The sequence below is a fragment of the Vidua macroura genome, chromosome 2, assembly GCF_024509145.1.
Source record: "Vidua macroura isolate BioBank_ID:100142 chromosome 2, ASM2450914v1, whole genome shotgun sequence".
Classification (NCBI taxonomy): Eukaryota; Metazoa; Chordata; class Aves; order Passeriformes; family Viduidae; genus Vidua; species Vidua macroura.
Genome location: NC_071572.1, coordinates 7670116 through 7681237, shown reverse-complemented (window position 1 = coordinate 7681237; position 11122 = coordinate 7670116). Strand labels below are relative to the sequence as shown.

General features: G+C 44.2%; 1 protein-coding gene across 6 annotated transcripts in view; it reads left to right on the top strand.

Moving 5' to 3' along the window:
* Positions 1–1418: 1418 nt before the first annotated feature.
* Positions 1419–11122, top strand: part of USP9X (ubiquitin specific peptidase 9 X-linked) — a 96668-nt gene continuing 86964 nt past the window's right edge. For 3 of the 6 annotated variants that reach the window (XM_053971723.1, XM_053971719.1, XM_053971717.1), the window contains exon 1: positions 1419–1698. The gene's annotated coding sequence lies outside the window, so the exon portion shown is untranslated. Of the gene's footprint in view, positions 1699–2235; positions 2265–11122 lie in introns of those variants that run through there. The other 3 variants (XM_053971722.1, XM_053971720.1, XM_053971718.1) reach the window with 2 other exon arrangements.

Below are 11122 nucleotides of genomic sequence, written 5' to 3'. Positions count from 1 at the left end.
ATCACCATTTGATTTTGAGCTCTAGCTTTTTACTGAAAAACACCAACCCAATGTTGTTCCATCTCCTGCAATGAGCAATTGTTTTTTTAGTCGTCACTGCGTGGTTCAAAAGATAAAACATTTTGCACTAGAGTTAAGGTTGTTGGCCTGAGCCTCTTGAACAAATTCCAACCTAGGGAGCCTAAATTCCTCCTGTGTTTTCAGCTCAATATCGTATCTTTCACTTCCTGCTCTGAAATTCTTTAATGGTGTTGTTAAAATGAGACTTCGATCTTGGAATACAGACTAACAAAACTTTTAAGCACCACTTCAGGTATTCCTGAAGTCCGAGTTCGCCATATCTGCCAAACTTCTGTCCAGCCAAAAGGCATCCTTTCCCGTTTTTCAGGTTTTAAAACCAGGCTTGCAATCGTCCCGGTCGCTCTAGGAAGCACGCACGGACTGGGGTTCTACCGATCTCATACTGTGGCCATATAAACGCAGACGTATCAAAAAAGGAAAAAAAACAAAGAATCACAGACTATTCAGAGCTGGAAGGGACCCATGGAGATCATGGACTCCAACCCCGGGCCCTGCGCAGGCCACCCTGAGAGCCACCCCACGTGCCCTGCGAGCATCCCAACGCATCCCGAGCTCTGCCAGGCTCGGAGCTGTCACCGCTGCCCTGGGGAGCCTGCAAGAGGAACGAAAGGTCCGTTCAGCTTTTAAAAAGCGCCGGTGTCCCCGAGCCGGGCGCCGGCTCTGCGGGCCGTGAGGGTCGGAGCCGGAGCCGCCGCCCGCGCTCGCACCGCGGCCCCGTCGCGTCCCCAGCGCGGCGGGATGCGGCCGCGCTGACGTCACCGTCGTCACCGCCCTGACGTCATCATCCGGGCCCCGGCGCGCGCCCGGCGGCGCGGGCCACAATGGAGAGCGCGCGCGCGCCCAACCGACGCGGAACAGGCCCCGCGCGCGCCCGCGCGCCACTGGCCGTGTGCGTGCCTGTGCGTGTGTGTGTGTGTGTGTGTGTGTGTCCCACAGTCCTTCCCCTCACCGCCGCCCCCGCCCCGCACACGGACACACCGGGGGGACACACGGGCAGCGCGTCACCGCCGCGCTCGGGTGGCCGAACCGCCGCCGCGCCGGGCCGGGTGCGGAAGGCGCTGCCGGCGCCGCCATCTTGCCCACGGGGCCCCGCCAGACGCGGCTGCGCCGCCGGGAGCGCGAGGAGCCGCTGCCGCCTCCCTCCGCGCTGCCTCCCCCGAACCGCCGAGCCCTGAGCGCGGAGCTCCCGCCGCCCGGCCCGGCCCCGCCACCCCCCCCGGCCGAGACCCGGGCGCGCGTCCGCCCACCCCCCCCGCGTGCGCCCGGTGCCCGGACGGGGCGGAGCGGAGCGCGCAGGCCCCGGCCCAGCCCCAGCCCGAGCCCAGGCAGGGCCGCCGCCGCCGCCGCCGGGCAGCAGCTGGTGACGCAGGAAAAACGCCCCAGAGAGAGAGAAGCGCTCAGGGCCGGCACCCGGAGCGCGGGCAGCGGCGCCGGATTTGCCCTCCCGCTTCCCGCCGCAGCGCAGCCGAGTGGGAACCGGGGGAAGCGGAGCCGCCCCCTCAGAGCCGCGGCCTGGCATGAGACCGTGCCCCGCCGGCCGCCGGGCATGAGGCAGCGCCCAGGAGGGCTCCGGGCCGCCGCAGCAGCCGCCGCGGGACGAGGGGAAGCGGTGCGGGGGTGAGTGCGGAGCGGTGCCCGGGCGGGGCCGGGCAGCTGTTTGTGCTCCCCGGGGATGGGGCTCCGCGGGCCGGGGCGCGGCTGGGGGCGAGGACGGAGCTCCCCGGGACCCGCGGGGCGTGAGGCGGCGGCAGCGCCTCCCTCGGAGCCCCGGCGTGTCGGCCCCGCACCGCCGTGTTTTGGAGGGCGAGGGAAAATGGCTGACGGCTCCTCATCCCCGGCTGCCGGCGGGGGGGAGCGCCCGGCGCCCTCGGGGGGCTCTGACCGCCTCTCCGGGGCCCCTCTGGCCGGACCCCCCCGGTGAGGAGGGCCCGGTGCTTCCCCGCAGCGCTGCACCGGCATCGCCTCCCCTGGTTCTCGCTTCCCTTCGCCCCGAACGCCATTACTGAGGTGGAGTGATTGGGGCCGCGTAGGCCCGGGCGACGCCTGGAAATCAGGCCCTGCCGAGGCGCTTTCCCGACGGTCTCAATGAAATCCACCAGCAGCAGCTCGTTCACGCCCGCTGTAAACACTGTTAACACGTAGGCCACTCCTCTGGCCTCGGCTTCCAGCGCCCCGGCTTCCATGTACGAAAAACGTTCGTGGCTTTTTCATCTATTTCCTACAGTTCACCACGCCGCTTCTCCTCGGAGTTGTGTCTTAGGGCTCGTCTGTAGCGATTTATTTTAGGCAGGACAGTCCTCTTCCCTTGCCCGACGTGTACGGCAGAGGTAGTTGCGTGTAGTTGGGCCGCAGATACTCACTGTTATTGTCCTCGAGAAATTGGGCTTTCACCAGCTGGATGGGTTATTGGGGTTTTTGTGTGCTAGTTACCACTGTTAACTGTGCCGTCCCACTTTGTGTAGCTTTGTTTGTATACAGTGGGAATAGCTTTTGAAAATTACTTATTTTGATCTTGAGTGATTTTTTTTTTTTTTCTTGTAGCGGTATCCAGAAATGTTGGGGTAGTTTTAAAGATGCCATATTTAATTTTCAGCTTGCTGTCTCAGAAGTCCAGTTAGGTATATTGAAGATTTGCAGTAGCTCGCAGCTGTACAGGAAAAAAAGAACCTTTCAGAAAAGAGTTGTTGTAATTAAATGTTCAAAGGACTCCCAGGCTCGCTGCAGACATATTGTGTCTGTCTCAGCTGTTTTCATGTTATCTGTACACCTCGGTTTATATTCGCAGTTTTGCAGCTGTGTTCATATCACCGGACGTTTGTATCAGCCCAAAGACCCTCTGAAGTCGCAGGCTCAAAGCCAGCACAAGGCCTGCTTTTGCTGACCTACTTGTAGAACTGGGGCCTGTATTTTTTTTTAAAAAGTTCTTGAATTGAGATACTGTTATGCATTCTTCAGTATATTGTGGCAACACTTGCTATGACAGATCATGCAACCTGCGTTTTTCAGCAGCTTCTCAGAGGCCTGACAAATGTGTGGTAAAATTGTTACGTTTAGGAAGGGGATATTGATAGGTGTTTGGGGGCTTGGCCTTTACTGATTGTGGAATAGAAACAGTGTCCCTAGTAAGAGTTAGGGGAGACTGAAAGCTGTAGACAGCTAACTTTATTATTCATATTGCACTTGGGATTTTTTTTTTTTTTCATATTTTACTTGAGAAATTGTCAAGCCTTCCCACCAAAAATGTTGCTGATAAAAGTTGCATATTTATTTCAGCAAAACCCAAGTCATACATGAGGGAGTTGGTTTGTTTGGGCTTTTTTTGTGTTTTGTTTTCTAAAACAATGCTTTTGATTCTTGGAGTTGAAGTAATGTTTATTCTTTGAATCAACAAACTACAGTAGCTGATACCAGGAATTTCAGGGAGGCATACAGAATACATGTATTGATTATTCTGTTGCAATACATCAGACAACAGTGATGCTTAATGATAGCTGTGTACAAAACCCAAAAACATAATCATAAAGTTGCAGTGGAAGAAATTCAAATTATCAGCATGTTTATGGGGAGGGAGTTAACCAGAAATAAATGTAAGATTGTATCATAGTAACTTTTCTCTCTCCAGGGGGTCTTGTACTTTTCTTTTGTGTAGTTTATCTTCAGGGTATTTCTTTTGAGAAGCTTCTGTCTTAATCTTGCCTGGCTGTTGCTTCATGCCTTGCAGAATTTGCCTTTGTGGCATTTCTCTGCCCATGGAATTGACAGGAAGACTGCATCTGGAGGTGGTAATCAATAAAGATAGCGGTAGCAAAACTGTTTTCCATCTCTGTGGAACACTGTCACCCTTACATAAACATTTTATTTCCCACATTGTGGTGCCTTTGTGCTCAGACCAGTGCAACTACTCTGTGTTCTAAAGGCACACTTCTAGGTTTATGCATTTTATTAATATGATGAAATTTGTAGATGAGAGACTCAAAATAAACGAAAATACTGATTAAGGTCTATTTTGCAGAATTAAATAGACTTCTGAGAAAATAAAGGTACCTGTAATACCTTTGTTCCAAGACATCTTATATTTGAAATTAAAATTAGTTTAGGACCTTCCAGTGTGAATACAGCCTTGGGTAAGAGTAGATAGGAATTAATTTATTTATTAGTTTGAACAATTTATTTTTAAATGGCTTTGAAGTTCTGTCTCTGTCAGGTGTGTATTGAAAATATATTAAATTCCATGGAAAGTATTTCTGCCATTCCTGCTCTGGTTTAGACAAGTTCATAACTTATTTCAGATATTTGAATGGAAAGTAATTTTGTGTTAGGCAGTACTCTGACTGTAGAGATATATCTGTATACATGTATATAAATATATATATTATGTGTGTATGTATTTACTCACCGTTTTTTTTTAAGAAATACTGTTTTATCTGTTCTAAGAGATCAAAAATAGGTATATTTCGAAAACATCCAGATCAAGATAGCCTCATTTGTGAAATAAATGAATCAAAGGTGTCTCTTTGTTTTTAACTTAAAGAAGGATTTTATTTTTTTAAAAGGCAATCCAAACCCTGCAAAACCCTTGAAACTATAGTACTTACTTTAATTCTTTCTCTTGTAATCACAAGAGCCTTGCTTATCCAGCACTTGCAGAGACCAGTGTAGAGATGTAAGAAACTTTGCTGGATTTTGTGTTAATTTGAAAAGTTGTAAATGTGAAGGCTTTTGTGTACTGTAGGCAGTTGTTTGCTGGGTGTGAGCATTAATAGTAATCTGGATGTGGATTCTCTTGTACAGGTATCCTAAGTTTTTCTTACATGGATGTGTCTTCAACCTCTGTGTAGCTTAAATAAACAAAACCCAGTTTTATTGTCCATATCACCTCTGTTTAAAATCAGAATTCCAAGTTTAAAGCTGTACTTCAGGGTATGTTTTGGGAACACAGAGTGATAGTCTTTCTTTGTAGTCCTTGTCTTTGCAAAGCTGGCAGCATTTTGTGCTGTTCCTGTAGGTTTGTCTCATATCGCACATGTTATCTGTGATCTGTAAATATACAACATTACCTTTATTTTTTAACATAACTGAGAGTTGTTCTGATATTCCAGAGCGGAGTCCAAGAAAGTCTTCTATTAGCACATACTTGCATGCAGGGAGACTTGAATTTTTCTATCTGGGAAGTCTGAGCTACTTCAGATTCCGTATTAGAAAAACACAGTGATTTTTTTTCCATGTATTAAATCTAGTTTTTTTGTTCTCTTACTAATGTAGGAACATCTGAAAGTTCTCACACTGTTATTATGAAGGCCGTAATTCATTGTGAGTTTCCTTTTTAGAACAGTTATGCTGTATTGGCTGGTTCTCTTTTGCTTAAGGCTAGAACATGACTTGAGAATATGGTTAACAGAGGTTTCTGCTGCACTTGGGGATCTAGATATTTTGTTTAGAGTCTTCAGTAGATAGACAAGGCAGAAAGCTGTTCTGTCAATACCTTGCACCCTCAAGATGTCAACTGCTGCCTTTCTGATACATTACAGTGCCCACCTGAGCCCCTTGGTGTTGGGCATGTTCTGTAGATCTGGGTTGGTAATTTAAAATGGGGTGTTGGTAACATTACAGGAAAGCTGTTAATAACTGTTCTCACTGTAGAGGATAGCAGGAGAGTAAATAAGGTCTTAAAGTAGCCAGTTGTGACTTAGTATTAAATCTTTTTGCTTCTCTTTCGGTTTTTGGTGTTTTTTTTTTTTTTCTGGAGGGAGCTTAACAACCAGATTCTTCTGCATTTTCTGTTGTGAATTTTCTAATACTTGCTTTGTTTTATAAGAAACCGTTAGTTACTCATTTTATTTGAGAGTTGAATTCAGTCTGCATGTTATGAAGGCTTTTTGGTTGTGAGTTATTGACATGTTTTCAAATCAAAATTATAATGCTTGAAATGAAAACCACTGGGATATAGGTATGTTCCCAAGCTTGCTTTTTAGAAGAACATTGTTGATGTATGATTTTCTTAAAGGTTTAGTTACTCTTGACTATGAGAATGATTACTTGCTTTTGGTTGACTTTGTGTCAGTACAGCTCTGAAAGAGGTCCATGGGATGTAGATTTAAGATCTAGGTGTATTTTGAACGCTGGTATTATCAACTCTTTTTCATGAAGTCAGATTGAAGATGCTTTGGAAGTAATGGGTCACTATCAGGAATGTTACTGTGGGAAGCTTTTATTTGTAGCATCCTTGATCTGCTTAACAAAACCACTATGTAACCCTGTTTAGTGACTTAGTTTTCCTTACCCCTGTAACTGCTAACAGAAAAATGTGATTTTCCTGCATTTAGATCTTTGCATGGACATTTCAGCAAGTCCTACTGTTTGGTAGTTGGCATTTAGCTGTGGATTTACTCAGAAGAGGGGAATTCCACATTGCATCATTCCTTAGAGATGTGCTTTTTTTCCAAATTCTGTTTTTCAGCTAGGATTCAAGACTGTGTGGAAGGCAAGACATCCTTGTTGCACGAGTTTCCTCATATCCTCTCTGTTACAAATTGCAAAAGACTTCTTTTTTTAACAGAAGTGTTCAAATGACTGCTTCAAAGTAATGAAAAGTATGTGGAGGGAATTTCAGGGCTGTCTTTTCATTAAGCTTTCATGTAAAATACCCAAAACTCAAGTAATAGAAAATTGTCCCTAGAAGAGCCTTTAAGACAAGTAGCACATTTTTGTAACAGTCAAATGGCATGATAGAAAAATGCACGTTCCAAATTCCATAGGGTTCAGTCCACAAGTAATTTAACTGTTGCTTAACCTTTTCTCAGCTTCAGCAGGACTGGGTGTGGGAAGAGGAAAAGGTTTGGTTTGTCTTAGCTGTAGCAACATGAAATGGTGAAAGAAGGAAAAAAGGATTGTTTTGAAATGTGTTCAGTAAGAAAGATCAGTAGTGATGCGTGTCACTTATGATCTCTGTTACCAGAGGGTGTCCTCGCTGCCACTGTGCTGTGGGACAGTGGGGACAGGCCTGTGTTGGCTGTGGGTGGAACTTCAGTTTTCTTGTCCAGAAACAAATTTGTCAGTGGGGTGAAGAAAAGTCTCTTTTTAAATATAAGATAGGAATGAACATTGTTGTCAAAACTTACTGTCATCTTGGTAAAAGAGCCTTGAGTTGTTTACGGTTTATGTTTTTCTGTTGCTTTAGCAATAAAGTACTTCAGTGTGTTTTTTAATACATTTCAACAGAACAAGTTCATGAGTTTGAAAGTTAAATGAGAAGGATGTTTAACTTAATTTATAAGTAAATATGTTGATGTAATGCTGAAATTTTGATAAATGAAAGCATAAAACTATAGTTTAAACTATGTTTTAGACTTTGTGGATTTCTGATTTAGAAATAGAATATTAATTGTTTGATAATTTCTGATGTTTTCTTTTAATGTGTTTTCTTGAATCCTTTATCTGTGAGGATTTCCTTTTTTTTAATCTTAAATTGTGACATAAATCCTCTGGAGGTTGAAGATGTAACTCAAGTGGCTGGTTCTACAGTTTCAGTTTGCAGTTTTGCACAGCTCTCTATGTGTGTTGACCTGTCTTTCAGACAGTGTTTTATTAACCACAGTGGGACCTTAAAATCCCAGGTGCTTTTCCTTGAATACTTACAGTGGTGTGTGTGTATATAGACACATGTGTGCAGACACTCATACAATGGGACTTTTTCTAGGATGATGTACTGACTTTTTTCTTAGGTGAGGTGGTAATGTCAGATTTCTGAAGTGCTTTACACTTCTCTTGCTGTGCCAGGATGTCTTTGTGATAATTTTGGTAATTAGGCAGGAACACAGCCTAAAAATTCTTACAGTGTGTGTTCTTGTAGCAGTTCAGCCAGGTTGCTGTGGTTGAGAATTTGTCACGTGTCTAGTGAAGATACAGCTGAAAACATGAATTCCCTTTGTGCTATTTGGGAAACCTTTTTTTTTTTTTTTCCTTTCCATCCATGTATAGGATTGGAAAAATAAGGTTGTTTTATCGTTGTTGTTTTTTTGAATGGATGCAACACCCGTCGGTTGAGTGATGTTCAGTGAGATGATCAGTGAGTTCAGTGCTAGTGAAACTTTGCTGTAAGCTAATGTGTAATGAAAAAACCCCAGTCAGTCCCAGGCTCTGGTTAGCAGGTGTATGGCTGGAATTTTCCACTTATCTGCACCATTCTGAGATTTTTGACTAGATGAAGGAGGGTTTGGTAATTCATCCTGTCATGAATGTTCCTTTTATTTTCTATCACTTTCCTGATAATGGTATGAATATTTAGGACCAGTAGAACTCAGGATATGTTGCCTGGATGCAGCTGGAGGAGGACAGTGGTTAGTTTAGTTTCATTGTTGGCATGTGAGAGCCAATATAAGAGTTTAATTTGGAGGTTCCAGTGCACTGTGTTGGTTGATCCTTGGATGGTACTTCAGAAGATCATCTTTTTCTGAAGGTGAAGTTGTACCGATACTCGATGCACTGTTTGTGTCACATTTACCCAGATACAAATATCACCCTGAAGGCTGAGGTGTTGTGCAGGCTATGGACTCATGTAGGCCAGCCGTGAGTAACTCAACAGTTGAGAACAGAGGATCAAACTCTCTCCTGCTTTGTGCTCTCAAGTATGTGCTTACCCTGTGCTACACCTGAAATACACTTTGAGGATTTGGTAGTGTTGATGAGTCACTGCAGTTCTTTGTGGGTGTGAAAATACAATAAATAAGCTGTAGTTTACACTTAAAATGAAGACTAACCCTGTAGTTCTACTTTCAGTTAGTCTAACAGCAAAATTTGCTTTAAATGTGAGTTTATCATTGTATGTCACTTAAGATCTAAATTGCAGTTGTCCACTAGAATTCTTTATTCCATATATTTGACATAATCAGTTTCTCTAGTGTGTTTCATCAATTTAAGTTCTTGTCTTAGAACTTCCTTCCAGAAATGAAGTGGAAGGGGAGAAGCCTGAACAACCATGTTGACATTTAAACACTTCAGTTGCAATGATTTTTCCTTTGATAGGAATTGTGAAGAAGTTCCTTTGGGGATACATTTCTGTAGGCATAAAAAAACTTTGCTTCTTACATAGCCTGCTGAAGTGTTTGTTTTCTTTTAAGCTATTTTCATGATTTTTGTGATGATTTTCTCTTAATAAGAAAATATTGTTAAAATCTTTGTAGTTTGCTCCTACTTGCCAGTTTGGTCAGGTGTTAGTAATCTGCTTTCAAGGAGAGTTGTCTTGTCTCTACTGAATAGCTGATGTTCTGTTTCCCCAGAACTGGTGATGCTAGGGGTATACTTTGGAGACGCTTTCTAGCTATGAATAAGAAAGTGTCTGCATTACAGACAACAGCTTGTCACAGGGTGCATATAATCAGTGGAGTTTTTTCTGTGCCTTCCTGCATTTGTAAATATGAGGTTGATGTTTGAGGTGCCTTGTTCTTGCACAGGTTCTTGATAAATGGAAGTGAAAAGTTTGTTTTCTTCGTATTATTTCATCAGGACATGGGGTTTGTATTTCAGAGTGGATTTCTCAACAGAACTAAAAGCTTATTTTTTAAAATGTGTCCATTATTAATCTTTTAGTCAAATTGTCTGATGGCTTAGTGAAGTTACTTTAAAATTGTGTGTGGTGAAAAACAAATGATGCACAGAACCTTGGGAAAAAATTATAAATCATGGTCTATATAAGTGTTTTATAATAATTTAAGAACCATTTAGGGGGATCGTAAATGGATCCTGTGATCCAGCCTGGCCTTGAACACTTCCAACAGACATCCACAACGCTCCAACTTGTCGGAGTGCTTCACTACCTTCACAGTAAAGATTTTGTTCCTAGCCCCTTGTCTAAACCTACCCTCTTCCAGCCTAAAGCCATTCCCCCTTGTCCTGTCTCTACATGCCCTTGTCAGAAAGTCCCTCTGCAGCTTTTTTTGAAGCCCCCTTTATGTATTGGAAAGTGCTTTAATGTCTCCCCAGAGCCTTCTCTTCTCCAGGCTGAGCAACCCCAGCTCTCTCCGCCTGTCTTTATGGCAGAGTTGCTCTGGCCCACTGGTCCTTTTCCTGATCTCCTCTGGACCTGCTCCAGCAGGTCCATATCTTCCTTGTGCTGGGGACCCCAGGGCTGGACACAGCACTGAGGGTGGGATGTCACCAGAGCAGAGTAGGGAACAGAATCCCCTCCTTTGCCCTGCTGCCCACCCAGCTTTGAATGCAGCCCAGGACATGTTTGGCTTTCTGGGACGTGAGTGCACATTGCTTGGGTTATGTTGTGCTTCCTGTCCCCCAGCACCCCCAAGTCCTTCTCAAAGCTGCTCTCATTCCATCCTTTACCTGGCCTGTACTTGTGTTTGGGATTGCTCTGTCCCACACGTAGGAGCTTGCACTTGGTCTTGAACTTTGGGTTCCTCTAAGTTTATATAAACATGGAAATGGGGAAATAGGAGAATGAAGCTTGTCATTAAACTGGTGTTTCCTGCCTCCCCCCCACCCCTTAATTAGGAGCTCTTCCTCCTGTTGGATCCTTGACTCATTCGGTCAGATTGAATTGGATTGTCATTCAGTATTTTATCTGTGGAATTCTTTCTGTAAATGCATGTGTGACATCAGTCTAAATACTGAGTAGAATTATTCCTCTGTTAATAAGCTTGATAGGTTCTTTAGGTTCTTTCCATTCTCATCCTGTACATTACCCAAACATTAATCAAAAAAATTGTGTTGTCTTTGTGTTATTGATGAAGAACTGAGACACAGAGGCTGTGAACTTCAAACCTACTTCCTGTCATAGCTTTTCAGTGGATTTTTGTTAGACATTCAGGTGTTACGCAGGCTTAAGTTTCTGTTGTGCCTCCTCACTCTTTCTGAGTTTTCTCTTTCTATCAATACCAAGAAGAATGAGAGGAGGATGAAAAGGTGAATCTGAAAAAGGCCGGTGTGTTCTCCAACAATGTTTTTGAACAAGACACAGAGTTAACTTTGGGGAGTTCTGTATAGCTGCCTTATAAGCCAGAGATTTCCCTTTTATTTCTGAAGTTCTGTTTCT